The sequence below is a fragment of the Pinus tabuliformis genome, chromosome 4_2 (assembly GCF_031772625.1).
Source record: "Pinus tabuliformis cultivar Carrire ecotype Pingquan chromosome 4_2, CPIR1, whole genome shotgun sequence".
Taxonomy (NCBI): domain Eukaryota; kingdom Viridiplantae; phylum Streptophyta; class Pinopsida; order Pinales; family Pinaceae; genus Pinus; species Pinus tabuliformis.
The window spans coordinates 155,933,891-155,952,257 of NC_142304.1; the positions used below are offsets into that span (position 1 = coordinate 155,933,891).

The following is an 18,367-nucleotide window of genomic DNA, read 5'->3' on the forward strand; positions in this document are numbered from 1 at the left end:
ATTAAAGATACTAATCTTTTTCAAGCCTTCCTTTATCTAAATCTGATCAATGTTTACAACTACTAAAGATATTTCTAGAAGATATATAAAAAATTAGAATATATAGGCATCACATATGGAAACTACAGATACTCAATGTAAACCAATGTAATCAAAAAACTCAGAATCTTCATCCATTATTACTTAGACTTTTGGTGTGCATAACAAAAGACTGAATGTGAATGCAAGATAACACAAAACATACATGTAAAGAAATCAAATTGTGCTCGGTCTCAACATCAAAAACTGATACAAGATTTTTTGCAGCTACTACAAGAAGTTTGCCAATCCCTATTTGAAATCGCACTTGACTCATACCACCTTGTGAAGTAAGAAGTATACAATGGTTGCAAGAAGTCTACCAACTTCTATTTTTTGCAGGGGTTGCAAGAAGTCTACCAACTCCTATTTTCTACAAGGGTTGCAAGAAGTCTACCAACTCTTATTTTCTGCAGGGGTTGCAAGAAGTCTACAAACTCCTATTTGAAAATGCACTTGACTCATATCACCTTGTAAAGTAAGTAAAATCAAGAATAAGTCTTGTAGAATTTAATGTGTACAACGTTTCATCTAGAATAGTGCATTCATCGCGATTAATTACATAGAGCTAAAAAAACATGTACTTTATAAATTGTCCAACTTAAAAGTTCTTGTGCAAATGGCATGATTAACACTACAATAACGTATTTTATTTTCTCCATCACAAGAGCAGAGCAGATCATTTTTTGGATGGAAATCAAGAGACATACAGGTTCATAAATGACCAATAAACATTCTCAATGAATAGCTTGGCTTTAACAAATAACAATATGTTAGAATGATTTGACATTTCTAATACAAAAAAGGGTTTCAGGCTAATGGAAGAAAGATGAAAAATAGATGAAAACTAAACATAATTAATGGTATCTCACTTGAACCTTTTGGTGTTAGATCATTGATGGCAACATGTGGTGGTTTGATCGAGTGAATCGACAATTGATGAATCGACGTTGTTAGCCTTGACATTGCATCTTGGATTTGGATCATGTAATTGCCTAGATCAACATTATTGGTAAGTTTTATAGGTGGTTATAGTTTGTTAGTTTCGGGCCTAATTAGTTTATGGCTAGGGCATATAGAATTAACTACTCTCCATCTGGACAAAGCTTGTTCCGTAGTTTGGCTTGCTGGTACCACACTTGGTTTTCTCTTTTTCATAGCTGCCTGGAATCGATGGCTTGGGAACGAATATTTGCAACCATGGGAAGGGGAAAAAATATGTTCTACGATAAGGTAGGTGACACAATGAGGTAATACAAATGAATATATGCCACTAGGTAAGCGATAACATCTCACTTCACCGTTTGGTCCACCAAATGAAAGAGATTAAACCTTGTTGTTTACATATAAGCATATAAATTAATCCATGCCCAATTTATTTACCCATCCTAGTAGGTGAGCTATCAGAGTAGAAATTACCACCCACTATAGAGCCAACAGAACAACCAGCAACATCACCATAGCCAACAAGTAACTAGCGCGCTTTAGGCCAATAATATTATATTAAACTCTAGGATCTTAACTTAATGTTGAATTAGTGAAGTAGTTAGCAGAGTGTCATTCAAAGTGACTAAATAATGCCTATTACAAATATTTATGACGAGTGCTAAAGTCCTTATCGAGGAGAACACCTCTCAAATAGTATCCTAACTACTGCTCGTCGATGTGCTCATCATTCTCACTACCACTTGATAATGGAAGTACAACTTCATTTTCCTTCCATGTGCAGCGATTGGGGGGAACCCTTCACCACTTACCTCTCTTGAAATGGAACTTGTTACAATGGAAAAGGTAAACCTCAACCTCGTACCTCAGTTGAGTCCCCTCTGGGTCGTAGAGATGCGATCTTTGCTTCTTCGCTTTGGTACCCTTCAACACCAATAGTGATTCCCGCGAGCTACCTCACCTAATACTTTATGGGGAATAACCTTGTACTGGAGATTTTGATTAGCTTTAGGAACTCGACATATCATCCTCAAGCAATATAACCCTCCACCCGACACACTACTCTCAACTTCACCTGGTGCCTCAACGGTTGGTCTCCGTCATCCTTTTAGGCCCCTGCCACTAGAGGAGAGCTTACCTAAAGTGATAGGAAAGGTCACTTAGGTTACATATAGAACATTAAGTAAAGATGTCTATAGAAGTGTAGAAAATTAAGAGGAAATTATTCCAACATTAAAGACCAAAACGAGCATTCAAGATCTTTGAGGATTGACTGACTGGTTTAGCTAGTGCAATAAACAACCTTCATTCAGCATGCCCTCGAAATAATTTATTGTGCCTTCACCTTCCCTGAGGATTCACCAACTACGAGAAAATTGGACTTGTTGTTGCATCTTCTGATTCTTGATCGCTTCCCTTTTCACTAGCCTTATCAATTATAATGTTATCAAAAGTCTTTGTTTCGGTGAAGTGAAGAAGTTGTGCACTGCGATTAGTGTTATTCTCAACTGGATCATTAGCATGACATTTTGGAGGACCTGAATCCAAAACACAGGTGTACAACCTCAGATGTGCGCTTCTAATGATGAAACATTTTAAAAGCTTCTCACTTCAATTTGGAAAATATTATTGATGCAAAGCATATTCCAGACATCAACCAAGACAAAAAATTGTTCCATAATGAAAATTTTGATAAGATTATCCAAAACTGCAGGTGTTCACTCCTGCAAAACAAGAAGTGAGATTCCAATTCAACATGTAGCAGCAATGGAAATGGAAAAAGTAGTATAATTTCATAAGGGTACCTCAAATATTTCATGTCTTATGACTCTAGGTGCCAGCAAGATCAATTAAAAAACAAGAACCACCTGAGAAAAAAAATGAATAGTCAAGCAGTCACAAATAAATATGATCCATCTCCATCTCAATTATGCCAATCATGTACCATAGCCCAGGAAATGTCAGTGACAGTGCCCAAGATTTTGTTCTTGCACCAAAAAAAAAATTGTGCCAAGGAGTTAGGACCAAAGGCCCATGCCAGAATCCCCGTGCAACCATGAAAACATGCCAGCATGCTTAGAAGTGCCATCACACAGCCTCGTAATACCACATAGACGCCACTATTGGTGATCAAGTCTGACTAGGTCAACATTAGATCCATGCCAAAGCCATTGATCAACTTGGACTGAGTCAAGACCTACTATAACAGACTTGAAAACAAGGAGTGAGGCACCAGTCAACCTCAGATACAATGCCCAAGTCCAATCTTACATGCAATGCCTAGGGCCAACCATTACGATCCACCTTTAATTATTTCGTTACAACATTAATCAATGATCACTTGAATTGTATAAATATGTATCATATCACCATTGCTCTCTTAGCATTCTCTTTAGTAGTTAGCTATAGCGTAGCTTGCCTGGCATCTCTCATCACAAGGATCTGGCCATTGCTTGATTTTATTCCTTTGAACTAGCAATAGTACTGTACAAATTTGAGCTACATCTTGTCACTAGGGGAATGCTCATTGTGGGATGTTCATGATTCTCTCTAGTTTACCCTCTAACACTCAAATTTCTAAATATTTCTGCATTATCCTCTGATTTACTATTTATGTTGTGCAAAATTATCTAATTAAGTTGTTTATTGATATTACTGCATTATACACTGTTATTTCATTGTGCACGCAATAGATGCGCTACTCTCTAACAATTCTCTAGTTCATTATATTACCATGTGAAGCTTTATTCCTTGCCTAAGCACTTTTAGCCACTTTTGCAAATCTAACAATTTTGCATAGGACTACAATCTTCTCAAATGCAAAGTTCCCTCTCTTCCTTTAAGGGCTCAATTGCTGCTGAAGCTTGATCATATTATCAAAGCTCAAAAAAGTCTCTACAAGTACACTGATATTTGGACCACAGTAGAAATTTCTGAAGCAACAATGGTGATTTGCATTGAATGTCCACATGGATGATATCCAAGTACATGAAGCACAAATTCAATCCTACTCCCCACACTCCAAATTATCTTTAGTGGTAGGAAATCTCAAACCCAATAGTCCTATCATTGTCAATCATGCCTGCATGAAGAAATGTATGAGAAATTTCCCAGATTCTTGATAGAGTTCAACTATCGATTATAATTTCTACATCTGTGAACACTGGATCTGATCTGTTTGGTGAATGTACTACCCTAAAATTTCAAGTGAAAATCAACATCTTGTAGTTTGAAGTCAAGATCTGTGTTGAAGCATTGGATGGATGGTTGCAGAAGGTCAATACCTTATTTGTAGTCAACCACTTCAGTGACAAAAACAAGATTGCCTTTGCTACATTCAAACAAACAAAAAACACATTTGGTTGGGGGAGTCTCACAACAAATAATGCGTATACAATTCTCTTTATCACAACAAGGCTCAGTATACCCAATGGAAACCATTGCACCATTGCAATGACTAGTCTACACAAGACTAAATAAACAAGTTCCATGATGTAATGGCTTATTTGGATAGCTAGGAGACCAAATGCAATAAAATCCCCAAGCATTGGAGCTGATCACATCACTACTTTTAAATGAAGCTCAATTACTTCAATATGAACTCTCGTGGTATGCATATTGTTTTCTGGCAAAGAAAAAATAACAGTTTTGTGCTAAGAACAGTGGTAAGAGACCACCCGAAAACCAACACAAAAAAGGAATACAATAGTAGGTGCAATCCTGTGCTAAAGAATCAATCACACAATTATGATAAGTTGAACAAGGACACCAACCACAATAAATCAAAACCAACGATCAAACTGCAATAAATGCCAACAATAGCAAAGCCAATGATGGACTCAGATGATGAGTGTCATGCATGCAAAACCCTTCTAGCACAGATACAACCAAATTGTCCAACACAAGACAAAGGAAATCATGTTTTCATAAGCATGAATCTTCCAATGTCTTAGTTCTCATTACACCAAGAGGTGCATTCTACAACCCAATATACAATAGATGTGTCTCATGGGCTATGCCAACATCATCATACATTGCCAATAAATCATTTCCCAAAAAAAATTAAAAAACTCTACTGAAAGGGCTAGTACCAAGAATTCCTCTTTCCTAATTGAAGTGATGCATCATTCGAGTTCCCTTTATAAACTAATAAATAAAAATTCCATTGTTGGTTTTAACCCCATACAGAAATTACCTACATACGAATTCTAAGACACAGAAAATAAACAATGCGAGAGCATAACATATAAAACACATATATAAAGATATTTTCCTCTGGATCCCAAAACTGGGACTACCAGCTTGATTTTTCATCATGTTCCCTTCAATGTTATAATACATATTTATACATGCCGAAGCATCCAATACCATGGACCGAAAACCATCGCGTCCAAAAAACATGTGTGAAAATCATGCACAAAACCATAGGTGGGTCCGCGCATCCTAATATAGGGTCCAAAACCAAAATTTTCCGGGGCGCTGCCCTGGACCCCATAAAGTGGGGTTACGTGTATGCCTCAAACCCCCCTATGACCCCCCCTGCTACACAATCGGTGCAACGAAGGGGGGCTCTGCCCCCCCCCCCCCCTCTAATCCCTCGGTTAACTACGTGGGCTAGTCGTGGAAAGAATATAACACAACCCAACATTCTCCCACTTGTTGCTTTCTTTCCATCGGGGGCCAGAAGAGAGCTTAGTCATTTTTCCAGCCCTGAAACACCCATTGTCTCTCTACACCAAGAGAACTTCTCAGAGCTCACAGATTTTGTCAAGGCATCTGCAGTATTCTTCAAAGTGTCCACCTTTACTAGCAACACCTTTTTGTCTTCTATCATATCCCTCACAAAGTGATACTAAACATCAATGTGCTTTGTCTTTGAATGATATACGGGGTTCTTTGCCAAGAAATTTGCACTTTGGTTGTCACAGTCTATCCTTATAGCTCCCTATACTAACCCCATCCTTGAACACAATCTCTACAACCAAACTGCTTCCTTGCTTGCATGAGTGGCTGCCATGTATTTTGCCTCTGTAGTTGATAGTGCCACTACAGATTGTTTCTTATTCATCCAACTGACTGCACCTCCAAATAGGTTAAACACATACCCACTTGTAGATCTCCTTTGATCCAGATCTCCAGCCCAGTTTGCATTAACAAAGCCATGAATATCCAACATTCTGTGCAATCCTAGTCTTTCTTGGTAGCACAAACCATAATCACTAGTGCCACGCAAGTACCTAAAAACCCGCTTCACTGCTATCCAGTGCTCCTTCCCTGGTTTTGACATAAACCTGCTCAATACTCCCACTGCATGTGCAATGTCTGGTCTAGTACAGACCATTACATACATCAGGCTACCAACTGCACTTGCATATGGAACACGGTACATGTCCTCTTCCTCTTCTTGTGTCTTAGGACACTGTTCAGCAGATAACCTCACACCTACAGGAATAGGAGCCTTCACCGGTTTACTATCTTGCATATTAAACCTCTATAGTATTGTCTCGACATACTTCCTCTGGTTTAACCAAAGCTTCCTCTTTGCACGATCTCTTTTAATTTCCATGCCCAAAATATAGTTTGCAGCACCAAGATATTTCATGTCGAATTTGGAGGACAATTGGGTCTTCAAATCCTGGATAATTTCTTTGTCATTTCCAACCAGCAACATAGCATCCACATACAAGACTAGATAAATAACATGGTCACCAATTAATTTAAAATACACACAGTGATCTGCTTTGCTTCTGGTGAAGCCAAGTCCCCGTGTAAATGTATCAAATTTCTGATACCACGTCCTCAATGACTATTTTAACCCATACAGAGACTTCTTTAACTTGCATACCAGTTCTTTCTTACCCTTCACCACAAAGCCTTCAGGTTGCTTCTGTAGATTTCCTCTTCTAGATCCTCGTGAAGAAATGTTGTCTTCACATCCATCTATTCTACCTCAAAATCAAAAGTAGCAACAACAGATAAAAGTAATCTAATAGAAGTTACCTTGGCAACAAGAGAAAAAATATCACCAAAATCAATTCTTTGCACCTGGGAATAACCTTTTGCTACCAACTGATCTTTGTATTTCTCCACCTTTCCTTTTGCATTTATCTTCTTCTTGAACACCCATTTGCTGCCAATGGCTTTCCTTCCAGTCGGAAACTCCACCAGATCCCAAGCCTCATTTTTGTGCAAAGATGCCATTTCATCAACCATGGCCTCTTTCTAGAGTTTTCCATCCTCTGAATCTACTGCCTCCTTCACAATTATGGGATCATCATCAGTAAAAAACAAAGCAAAATTTGAACAGAAAGCAGATGGACTATACCTTTCTGGTTGCCTTCTTTCTCGAACTGATCTTCTCAAACCCGGAGTTTGTGGCTCTTCATCTTCTGATTCCTCCTCTGCTGTAGAGTCTGATTCTTCCTCCTTTAGCTCAGACTCTATCTTCTTAGGTTCCTTTGGTTGGACTTCATGTTTAATAACATCTTTTACCTCTCTAAACACCACATCTTTGTTGTACACAACCTTCCCTGATACTGGGTTCCAAAGCTTATAACCCTTTCAACCATCCTTATACCCAATAAAGATGCACTTTTTAGATTTATTATTCAACTTGGTTCATTTCTCCTTTGGAACATGTACATATGCATCACATCCAAATACCCTGAGATATGAAAGAGAGGGCTTCTTACCAGTCCATGCCTCTTGTGGAGTCTTATCCTCCAATGCTGATGAAGTTGACCTATTGACCAAGTAACAAGTAGTATCCACTGCGTTTTCCCATAATTCTTGTCCTAACCCAGCACCATTGAGCATGCTTCTTGCCCTTTCCATCAATGTCTTGTTCATTCTTTTTGCAACTCCATTTTGCTGAGGTGTATATGGAGCAGTCTTCTGTCGTTCTATACCACACTTCTTACAGAATTCTTCAAATTCCTTGCTGCAAAACTCTCAACCATTATCTATCCTCAGCACCTTTTTCTTCTTCTCTGTCTGATTTTCCACAAGAGCCTTAAATTCTTTAAACTTATCAAAGACTTCAGATTTCTTCTTAAGGAAATATATCCATGTATTCCTTTAGAAGTCATCTATAAATGATAAATAGTACATAGACTTACCTAGTGATGAAACCTTCACAGGTCCAAACACATCACTGTGCACAAGCTCTAATATTTGTTTCGCCCTCTTACTACCAGAGGGGAAACTCACCCAATTCTGCTTCCCATATACACAATTTTCACAGAAATCAAAATCCAGAGAGCTATTACTCATACCTTCTACCATACCTTTACCATGAAGTATTGGAAGGCCCTTCTCTCCAATATGTCCAAGCCTTTGATTCCACAGCATGGTCTTCTCTCTAGAGACCACTAGATTTTTTGCTCCACTTTCAGGAACCACTGAACTGTTGCACCCATCAACAACAATGCTACCTTACAGCTTGTACAGAGTTCCAATTGGAACTCCCCACATCAATACCAATGCTCCTTGAACCATCTTGCAGGTATCCTTCTCGAACATTGTTTTTACACCTGCATCATCCAGCTTGCTTACAGAAATTATATTTATGGCTAATGCAGGAATATGTAGAACACATGGAAGCATTCTAACCCTTCCACCTTGCAACTTCAACTTTACTTTTCTACGACCAACGATTCTAGCCTTCCTGTCATCCTACAAGAAGACATCACCACCATCATATTTCTCATACTCGCAGAACCACTCTCTATGGGGATTGAAGTGAAAGGATGCACCTGAGTTAATCAACCATGCCTCATGATCTACATGTGTACTTGAAGAAGCCAAGTACACATCCCCACCTTCATCTGAGGTGGTTTTCGCCTCTGCAGAAGGAACCTCATCAGATCCCTTTCCTTTGTCGGGAGCTTTAGATTTACAGTCCCTTTTGAAGTGGGTTTCCTTTCCGCATTTCCAGCACACCACCTTTACAAGTTTTCCTGGATATTTAGAACTCCCTCTAGATTTAGATCTCCCACTCGATGACTTATTTTTGTTTCTGTTCTGGGACCGTCCTCGTACAGACAAGGCATCACCATTCTGGCTCTCCAGATTTTTCCGTCTCATCTCCTCCGTCAGCAAGGCTGAGACTATTTCATCAAACTGTAGGCAGTTGCATTGCTACCTATTGCAATAACCAGACTATCCCATGAATCTGGTAGAGAACACAACAAATTGATGCACTTATCTTCATCTGAAATTTTAATATCAACAGATGCTAACTGACTTACCACAGTATTAAATGCATTCAGATGCTCTGTCATCGAGTCTCCATCTTTCATCCTCAGGTTATACAACTTTTTCTGCAAGAACAGTTTATTCACCAGAGACTTAGACTGGTACAAAGTCCCTAACTTGTCCCACAAAGCCTTGGTCGTAGCTTCCCCTGATACATTCAACAATACTGAATCTGAGACACACAATCGTATTGTGCTCTTTGCCTTCTGGTCCAACTTCTTCCATTCTTCATCAGACACTCCCGTTGGTTTAGTACCCGGATCTACTGCGATCCACTGATCTTTATCCACCAATAGATCCTCCATCTTGAGTTTCCACAACTCAAAACTCTGACCATTAAATTTCTCGATCTCTATCTTTCCACTGCTCGCCATCTTCTTTCAATACCAGAATCGATCTCGTAGATCTCCTACTGAACAGGGTCTACCACAGGCCTGAGCGAAACCCCTTAGCAACAAAGGTGTCCCCTTGAAGCCAAAACAGCTCTGATACCAAATGTAGGTTTTAACCCCGTACATAAATTACCTCCATATGAATTCTAAAACACAGAAAATAAACAATGCGAGAGCATAACACATAAAACACATATACACAAATATTTTCCCCTGGATCCCAAAACCGGGACAACCAGCTTGATTTTTCATTATGTTCCTTTCAATGTTATAATACATATTTATACATGCTGAAGCATCCATACCATGGACCGAAAACCATCGCGTCCAAAAAACATGTGCGAAAATCATGCACAAAACCATAGGTGGGTCTGCCCAGTCTAACATAGGGTCCAAAACCAAAATTTTCCGGGGCGCTGCCCCATACCCCATAAAGTGGGGTTACAGGTACGACTCAAAGCCCCCTGTGACCACTCCCCCCACTACACAATCGGTGCAACGAAGGGGGGCTCCACCCCCCCACTAACCCCACAGTTAACTACGTGGGCTAGTCGTGGAAAGAATATAACGCAACCCAACATCCAGATCCATCTTACGTAGGGTCTAGAAAAATTCGAGAGGAATCAAATCCCTCAAGATGCAAACCTTTATTCAAGTTTTTTCACCTCAAGTTATTTAGGGTTAGGAACAATTTTATTGGTTACATAAACAAGTCCAGGGACAACCAATCTCACTAACATAGAGGAAGAAAAATAGTGCTTGTTCCACTCCTAATTTTCACTACATAAACATGCTTTGCAATCCACCATGGAATCATGGATAATGGATGTTTAAAGATTATGATTTATATGGCCACTTTCAAGTGACTCAACGTAGTGACAACACTGCACCCTCAATCATACACCACTGGTTTGTTGAATCCATGTAAGGAACTATTGATGACATAGTAATGCATATATTAGTGTAACATCAAGACATGCAAGGATAAAGTCCCCTATGATGTGACCCCACTGGATATCTATGATTTGTTGCATGGAAAATTCTTTGTGTCAAAGCAACCTAGAAGGTACAAGTTGTGACCTCAAAGTATCATCCTAAACATTGTGAATCAACTCTATAGAGATCCCAAGGTAATCTCAAATGTTGAAGTATATTTAATTTCTGCTAAACAATGATGCAAGTTAAGCTATCATTTGCAAAAGTTCAACTTGTTGATTATCTTCCCACAAGTCACACAAAGACCATCACATAGACCCAACTGTCCTTTGTCATGTAATCTATGTAGTAGAAGCAGCACTATGTGACTTTAGAGGAATACACTAACAAGGACCCTATCAGTGCTCTTCTAGAATAACAAGTCCCACATTCAGTTGATGTATCCCTAGAGCTCCATTGCCAAATTGACCAATATATTGCATATACATCTTAGAAAACATGAAGATCAAGTGCCAAATCTAGGCATAGATACAGAAAGGATACATCATCTTGAGCAGTTCACCCTATAGAAGCCCCATTGTGCTCATGGCACGGAAATAAAATCCATGGTTCCTTTGCATGATCATTGTAGCTTGAAGAAAAACAAAGTAAAGAATTGTTATTCTATTGCACACATTACCTTTGGGGTTTGCCCGAGAAGCACAAATTACTTCACCAAAATTGATCTAAAGTTTGGGCATCATTAGGCTCTGGTTGACCTTCAGATGTTTGGAAAACTACATTCAAGGCAAACTATGGTCTATATGAATAGTTGGCAACGACATTCATCATGGGTTACCTCAATGACAATATTCAACAAAACATGGGATGAGCACCTACAACATATTGTGCAAATCTCATAAACTCTATGACAACTCAAACTCCACCAATTTGGGAAAATGTTTCTTCTCAATAAAGGGAATTCACTACCTTGGATACATTGTTGAGGAAACAAGAGTTCGCATCAACCCAAAGAAGATATAGATCAATCAAAACCCACCCCAACCACCATTCTTAAGCCACAAATTTTCTTGGCATGGGAAAACTTCTACGATAAATTCATCTTGGTTGCCTTTCGTGTCACCTTTTCCAAACCAAATTTTGAGTAGCATCAAACATAGTTCTCAAGTGGAATAAAATACAACAGTAAGAATTAGAAGAAATCAAAGACAAATTGTGCTCCATGCCTAATTTTATACCTGCCTGATCTACAACAACCATTTGAAACCCAAATAATTTGCTTCTAAGCATGCAATGGGAACAATTTTAATCTATTTTAGTCATCCCATTACATGGCACTAAAAAACATTCAATGATGTTGCCACAATTGTTAATCTTATGATTGTGATTCTATTGAATTCTATAGTCTATCACCAAATGGAAGGATTGCATACTGGGTAAGGAGACAATTCTTCACTCTAATGGATCATTCAAAGGCATACTCCAAGTTCCATATCACATCCCCCATAACAGGCCTATCAATACCTTGCTCGGAAAAACACTTCTCTGCTGTCTCAACAAACTTTCACAAGGAGCCATGATTTATTGTATCCACAAGATGAGGATCAATGATATGGTCAAGCATTCCTCTTTTCTGCCAATGCATTTCCCACTTTGCAATGTTGACTTGCTCTCTTGGAAGAGCAAGATTTATTGCAGGCCTTGCAAAGAAAACCTCCATGAGCACCACACCAAAAGAATATACATCAAACATCTTAGTGAGTCACTGCCTTCAGAAATACTCGAGATCAAGGTATCCAAAATTGTCTTTCACAACAGTGCTCACATGTGTCTGGTCTAATGTATGTCTAGTTTTGACAAACCAAAACTTGCCACCTTAGCAAGAAGATTCTCATCCAACAAAATATTTGTTGTCTTCACATCATGGTGAATAATCCCTGGTGCTGCCCCAGTATGAAGGTAATGGAGGCCTCTTTCCACCCCTATACATATTTCAAGCCTCTATTTCTAGGACAGAGATGGAATATCTGTCCCATGCAAATGACTCCTCAGAGGCCCATTGGCCATGTATTCATAAACCAAAATCATTTCACAGTGTTCCTCTCAGTATCCAATCAGAGAAATAAGATGGTGTTGTCAAACTTGAGACAACATATCAATTTCTGTTTAGAATTCTGTGAGACCTTGCTCATATCTAGGATTATCTCATTGAATCGTAGTAAGATACCACCTAGTAACAAAAAAAAAGGAATACAGCAACAGGTGAAATTTTGTGCTAAAGAATCAATCACACAATTATGATAAGTTGCACAAAGCCAACAACCATAACCAGCAAAACCAAGGATCACACTGCAATCAATGCCAACAATAGCAAAAGTAATCTAGTAAATGGTGTTCATTCTAAAGTTAGAAATGGACTCAGATGATGAGTGTCATGCATAAAAAACCCTTCTAGCACATATTCAACCAAACTATCCAACACAAGACAAAGGAAAGCATTTTATCATAAACATGAATCTTCCAATGTCTTAGTCCACATTACACCAAGAGGTGTATTTTACAACCCAATATACAGTAGATGTGTCTCATGGGCAATGTTAACATCATCATACATTTCCCATAAATCATTTCCAAAAACAAAAACAAAAACAAAAAACTCTACTAAAAGGGCTAGTACCCACAATTCCTCTTTCTTAATAGAAGTGATGCATCATTTGAGTCCCCTTTATAAACTAATAAATACTCCAGATCCATCTTATGCAGGGTTTAGCAAAAGTCGAGAGGAATCAAATCCCTCAAGATACAAACCTTTATATTTTTTTCACCTCAAGTTATTTGATCAATCATGTTGTTTGATAGATTTAGGGTTAGGAACAATTTGATTGGTTACATAAACTAGTGTAGGGACAACCAACCTCACTAACATAGAGGAAGAAAAACAGTGCTTCTCCCACTCACAATTTTAACTACCCAAACATGCTCTACAATCCACCATCGAATCATGGATAATGGATGTTTAAAGGTTATGATTTATATGTCCACTTTCAAGTGACTCAACCTAGTGACAACACTGCACCTGTAATCATACACCACTGGTTGGTTGAATCTGTGTAAGGAACTATTGATGACATAGCAATGCCTATTTTAGTGTAACATCAAGGCATGCAAGGATAAAGTCCCCCTATGATGTGACCCCACTAGATATCTATGATTTGTTGCATGGAAAACTCTTCGTGTCAAAGAACCCTAGAAGGTACAAGTTGTGACCTCAAAGCATCATCCTAAACATTGTGAATCAACTCTACATAGATCCCAAGGTAATCTCAAATGTTGAAGTATCTTTAATTTATTATAAACAATGATTCAAGTTAAGCTGTCATTTGCAAAAGTTCAACTTGTTTATTATCTTCCCACAAGCCACACAAAGGCCATCGCATAGACCCAACTGTCCTTTATCACGTAATCTATGCCGTAGAAGCAGTACAATGTGACTTCAGAGGAATACACTAACAAGGACCCTATCAGTGTTCTTGTAGAATAACAGATCCCACATTCAGTTGATATATCCCTAGAGCTCCATTTCCAAATTGACCAACATATTGCAAATGCATCATAGGAAACACGAAGATCGAGTGCCAAATCTAGGCATAGATAAAAAAGCCTCGTTGTGCTCATGGAACAGAAAGACAATACATGGTGCCTTTGCATGATCATTGCACCTTGAAGAAAATCAAAGTAAAGAACTGTTATTCCATTGCACACATTACCTTTGGGGTTTGCCAAGAATCACAATGTACTTCACCAAAATTGATCTAAAGTTTGGGTATCATTAGGCTCTAGTTGACCCTCAGATGTTTGGAAAACTACATTCAAGGAAAATGATGGTTTATATGAATAGTTGGAAACGAAATTCATCATGGGTTACCTCAATGAAAATCTTCAACAAAACATGGGATGAGCACCTTCAACATATTGTGCAAATCTCATAAACTCTGTGGCAACTCAAACTCCACCAATTTGGAAAAATGTTTCTTCTCAATAAAGGGAATTCACTACCTTGGATACATTGTTGAGGAAACAAGAGTTCACATCAACCCAGAGAAGATATAGATCAATCACAGATTCACAACCTACTCCAACCAACATTCTTAAGCCACACAAATTTCTTGGCATGGGAAAACTTCTACGATAAATTCACCTTGGTCGCCTTTCGTGTCACCTTTTCCAAACCAAATTTTGAGTAGCATCAAACATAGTTCTCAAATGGAATCAAATATAACAATAAGCATTTGAAGAAATCAAAGACAAATTGTTCTCCATGCCCAATTTTATACCTGCCTGATCTACAACAGCCATTTGAAACCCAAATAATTTCTTCTAAGCATGCATTGGGAACAATTCTAATATAGTTTAGTCACCCCATTACATAGCACTCAAAAACCTTCAATGTTGTTGCCCATAATTGTTAATATTATGACTGTGATTCTATTGAATTCTAGGCATAGATACAGAAGCCACACAAAGACCATCGCACACACCCAACTGTCCTTTGTCACGTAATCTATGTTGTAGAAGTAGTACAATGTGACTTTAGAGGAATACACTAACAAGGACCCTATCAGTGTTCTTCTAGAATAACAGGTCCCACATTCAGTTGATATATCCCTAGAGCTCCATTTCCAAATTGACCAATATATTGCAAATGCATCATAGAAAACACGAAGATCAAGTGCCAAATCTAGGCATAGATACAGAAGCCTCGTTGTGCTCATGGAATAGAAAGACAATACATGGTGCCTTTGCATGATCATTGCACCTTGAAGAAAATCAACGTAAAGAACTGTTATTCCATTGCACACATTACCTTCGGGGTTTGCCGAGAATCACAATGTACTTCACCAAAATTGATCTAAAGTTTGGGTATCATTAGGCTCTGGTTGACCCTCAGATGTTTGGAAAGCTACATTCAAGGAAAATAATGGTTTATATCAATACTTGGAAATGAAATTCATCATGGGTTACCTCAATGAAAATATTGAACAAAACATGGGGTGAGCACCTTCAACATATTGTGCAAATCTCATAAACTCTGTGGCAACTCAAACTCCACCAATTTGGAAAAATGTTTCTTCTCAATAAAGGGAATTCACTACCTTGGATACATTGTTGAGGAAACAAGAGTTTGCATCAGCCCAGATAAGATATAGATCAATCATAGATTCACAACCTACTCCAACCAGCGTTCTTAAGCCACACAAATTTCTTGGCATGGGCAAACTTCTACAATAAATTCACCTTGGTCGCCTTTCATGTCACCTTTCCCAAACCAGATTTTGAGTAGCATCAAGCATAGTTCTCAAATGGAATCAAATAGAATAATAACCATTTGAAGAAATCAAAGACAAATTGTTCTCCATGCCCAATTTTATACCTGCCTGATCTACAACAGCCATTTGAAACCCAAATAATTTCTTCTAAGCATGCATTGGGAACAATTCTAATATATTTTAGTCACCCCATTACATAGCACCCAAAAACCTTCAATTTTGTTGCCCACAATTGTTAATATTATGACTGTGATTCTATTTAATTCTATAGTCTATCACCAAATGGAAGGATTGCATACTGGTTAAGGAGACAATTCTTCACTCTTACAGATCATTCAAAGGCATACTCCAAGTTTCATAGCACATCCCCCATAACAGGCCTATCAATACCTTGCTCTGCCAAACACTTAGTTGTTGCCTCTCCAAACTTTTGTGTCAAAGAAACCTGGAAGGTACAAGCTGTGACCTCAAAGCATCATCCTAAATATTGTGAAACAACTCTACAGAGATCCCAAGGTAATCTCAAATGTTGAAGTATCTTTAATTTTTGCTAAACAATGATGCAATTTAAGTTGTCATTTACAAAAGTTCAACTTGTTTATTATCTTCCCACAAGTCACACAAAGACCATCGCACAGACCCAACTGTCCTTTGTCACGTAATCTATGTAGTAGAAGCAGCACAATGTGACTTTAGAGGAATACACTAACAAGGACCCTATAAGTGTTCTTCTAGAATAACGGGTCCCACATTTAGTTGATATATCCCTAGAGCTCCATTTCCAAATTGACCAATATATTGCAAATGCATCATTGAAAACATGAAGATCAAGTGCCAAAACTAGGCACAGATAGAGAAGCCTTGTTGTGCTCATGGCACAGAAAGACACTACATGGTGCCTTTACATGATCATTTCACCTTGGAGAAAATCAAAGTAAAGAACTGTTATTCCATTACACACATTACCTTTGGTGTTTGCCGAGAATCACAATGTACATCACCAAAATTGACCTAAAGTTTGGGTACCATTATGATCTAGTTGACCCTCAAATGTTTGGAAAACTACATGCAAGGAAAATGATGGTTTATATCAATAGTTGGAAACAAAATTCATCATGGGTTACCTCAATGAAAATCTTCAACAAAAAATGGGATGAGCACCTTCAACATATTGTGCAAATCTCATAAACTCAGTGGCAAATCAAACTCCACCTGTTTGGAAAAATGTTTCTTCTCAATAAAGGGAATTCACTACCTTGAATACATTTTTGAGGAAACAAGAGTTCACATCAACCCATAAAAGATATAGATCAATCACAGATTCACAACCTACTCCAACCAACATTATTAAGCCACACAAATTTCTTGGCATGGGCAAACTTCTATGATAAATTCACCTTGGTCGCCTTTCGTGTCACCTTTTCCAAACCAAATTTTAAGTAACATCAAACATAGTTCTCAAACGGAATCAAATATAACAATAAGAATTTGAATAAATCAAAGACAAATTGTGCTTCACCCCCAATTTTATACCTGCCTGATCTACAACATCCATTTGAAACCCAAATAATTGCTTCTAAGCATGCATTGGGAACAATTCTAATATAGTTTAGTCACCCATTACATAGCAATCAAAAACCTTCAATGATGTTTCCCACAATTGTTAATCTTATGACTGTGATTCTATTGAATTATATAGTCTATCACCAATGGAAGGATTGCATATTTGGTAAGGAGACAATTCATCACTCTAACAAATCATTCAAAGGCATACTCCAAGTTTCATAGCACATCCCCCATAACAGGCCTATCAATACCTTGCTCTGCCAAACACTTAGTTGTTGTCTCTCCAAACTTTCACAAGGAGCCATGATTTATTGTATCCACAAGATGAGGATCAATGATTTGGTCAAGCATTCCTCTTTTCTTCCAGTGCATTTCCCACTCTGCCACGTTGAATTGCTCTCTTGGAAGAGTAGGATTTATTGCAAGCCTTGCATAGAAAATCTCCATGAGCACCACACCAAAAGAATAGACAACAAAATTCTTAGTGAGTTGCTGCCTTCAGAAATACTCGAGATCAAGGTATCCAAAATTTCCTTTCACAGCAGTGCTCACATGTGTCTGGTCTAATGTATGTCTAGTTTTTGACAGACCAAAACTTGCCACCTTAGCAAGAATATTCTCATCCAACAAAATATTTTTTGTCTTCACTATTGGAAATAATACTAAGACGGGGGGTGAATCAGTGTTATTCAAGTCAATAATCTTTTTCTTTTCATACTCAAATTTATATACACTACTTCAATGAAGGTAACCCACGTGTACATGCAACTGTGTTTAAGGAAACCAGTATATATCCAGAAAACTTATGATTCAGTTAATTCATCATATGTTGATCTTTAATCTATGCATCAGTACTTTATTAAACAT

At 38.1% G+C, this 18,367-nt stretch overlaps 1 pseudogene; it reads right to left on the minus strand.

Annotated features, from left to right (window-relative positions):
• Positions 1 to 2,364: 2,364 nt before the first annotated feature.
• The window catches only part of LOC149168659 (receptor-like protein kinase THESEUS 1), a 38,611-nt pseudogene continuing 22,608 nt past the window's right edge, over positions 2,365 to 18,367 (minus strand).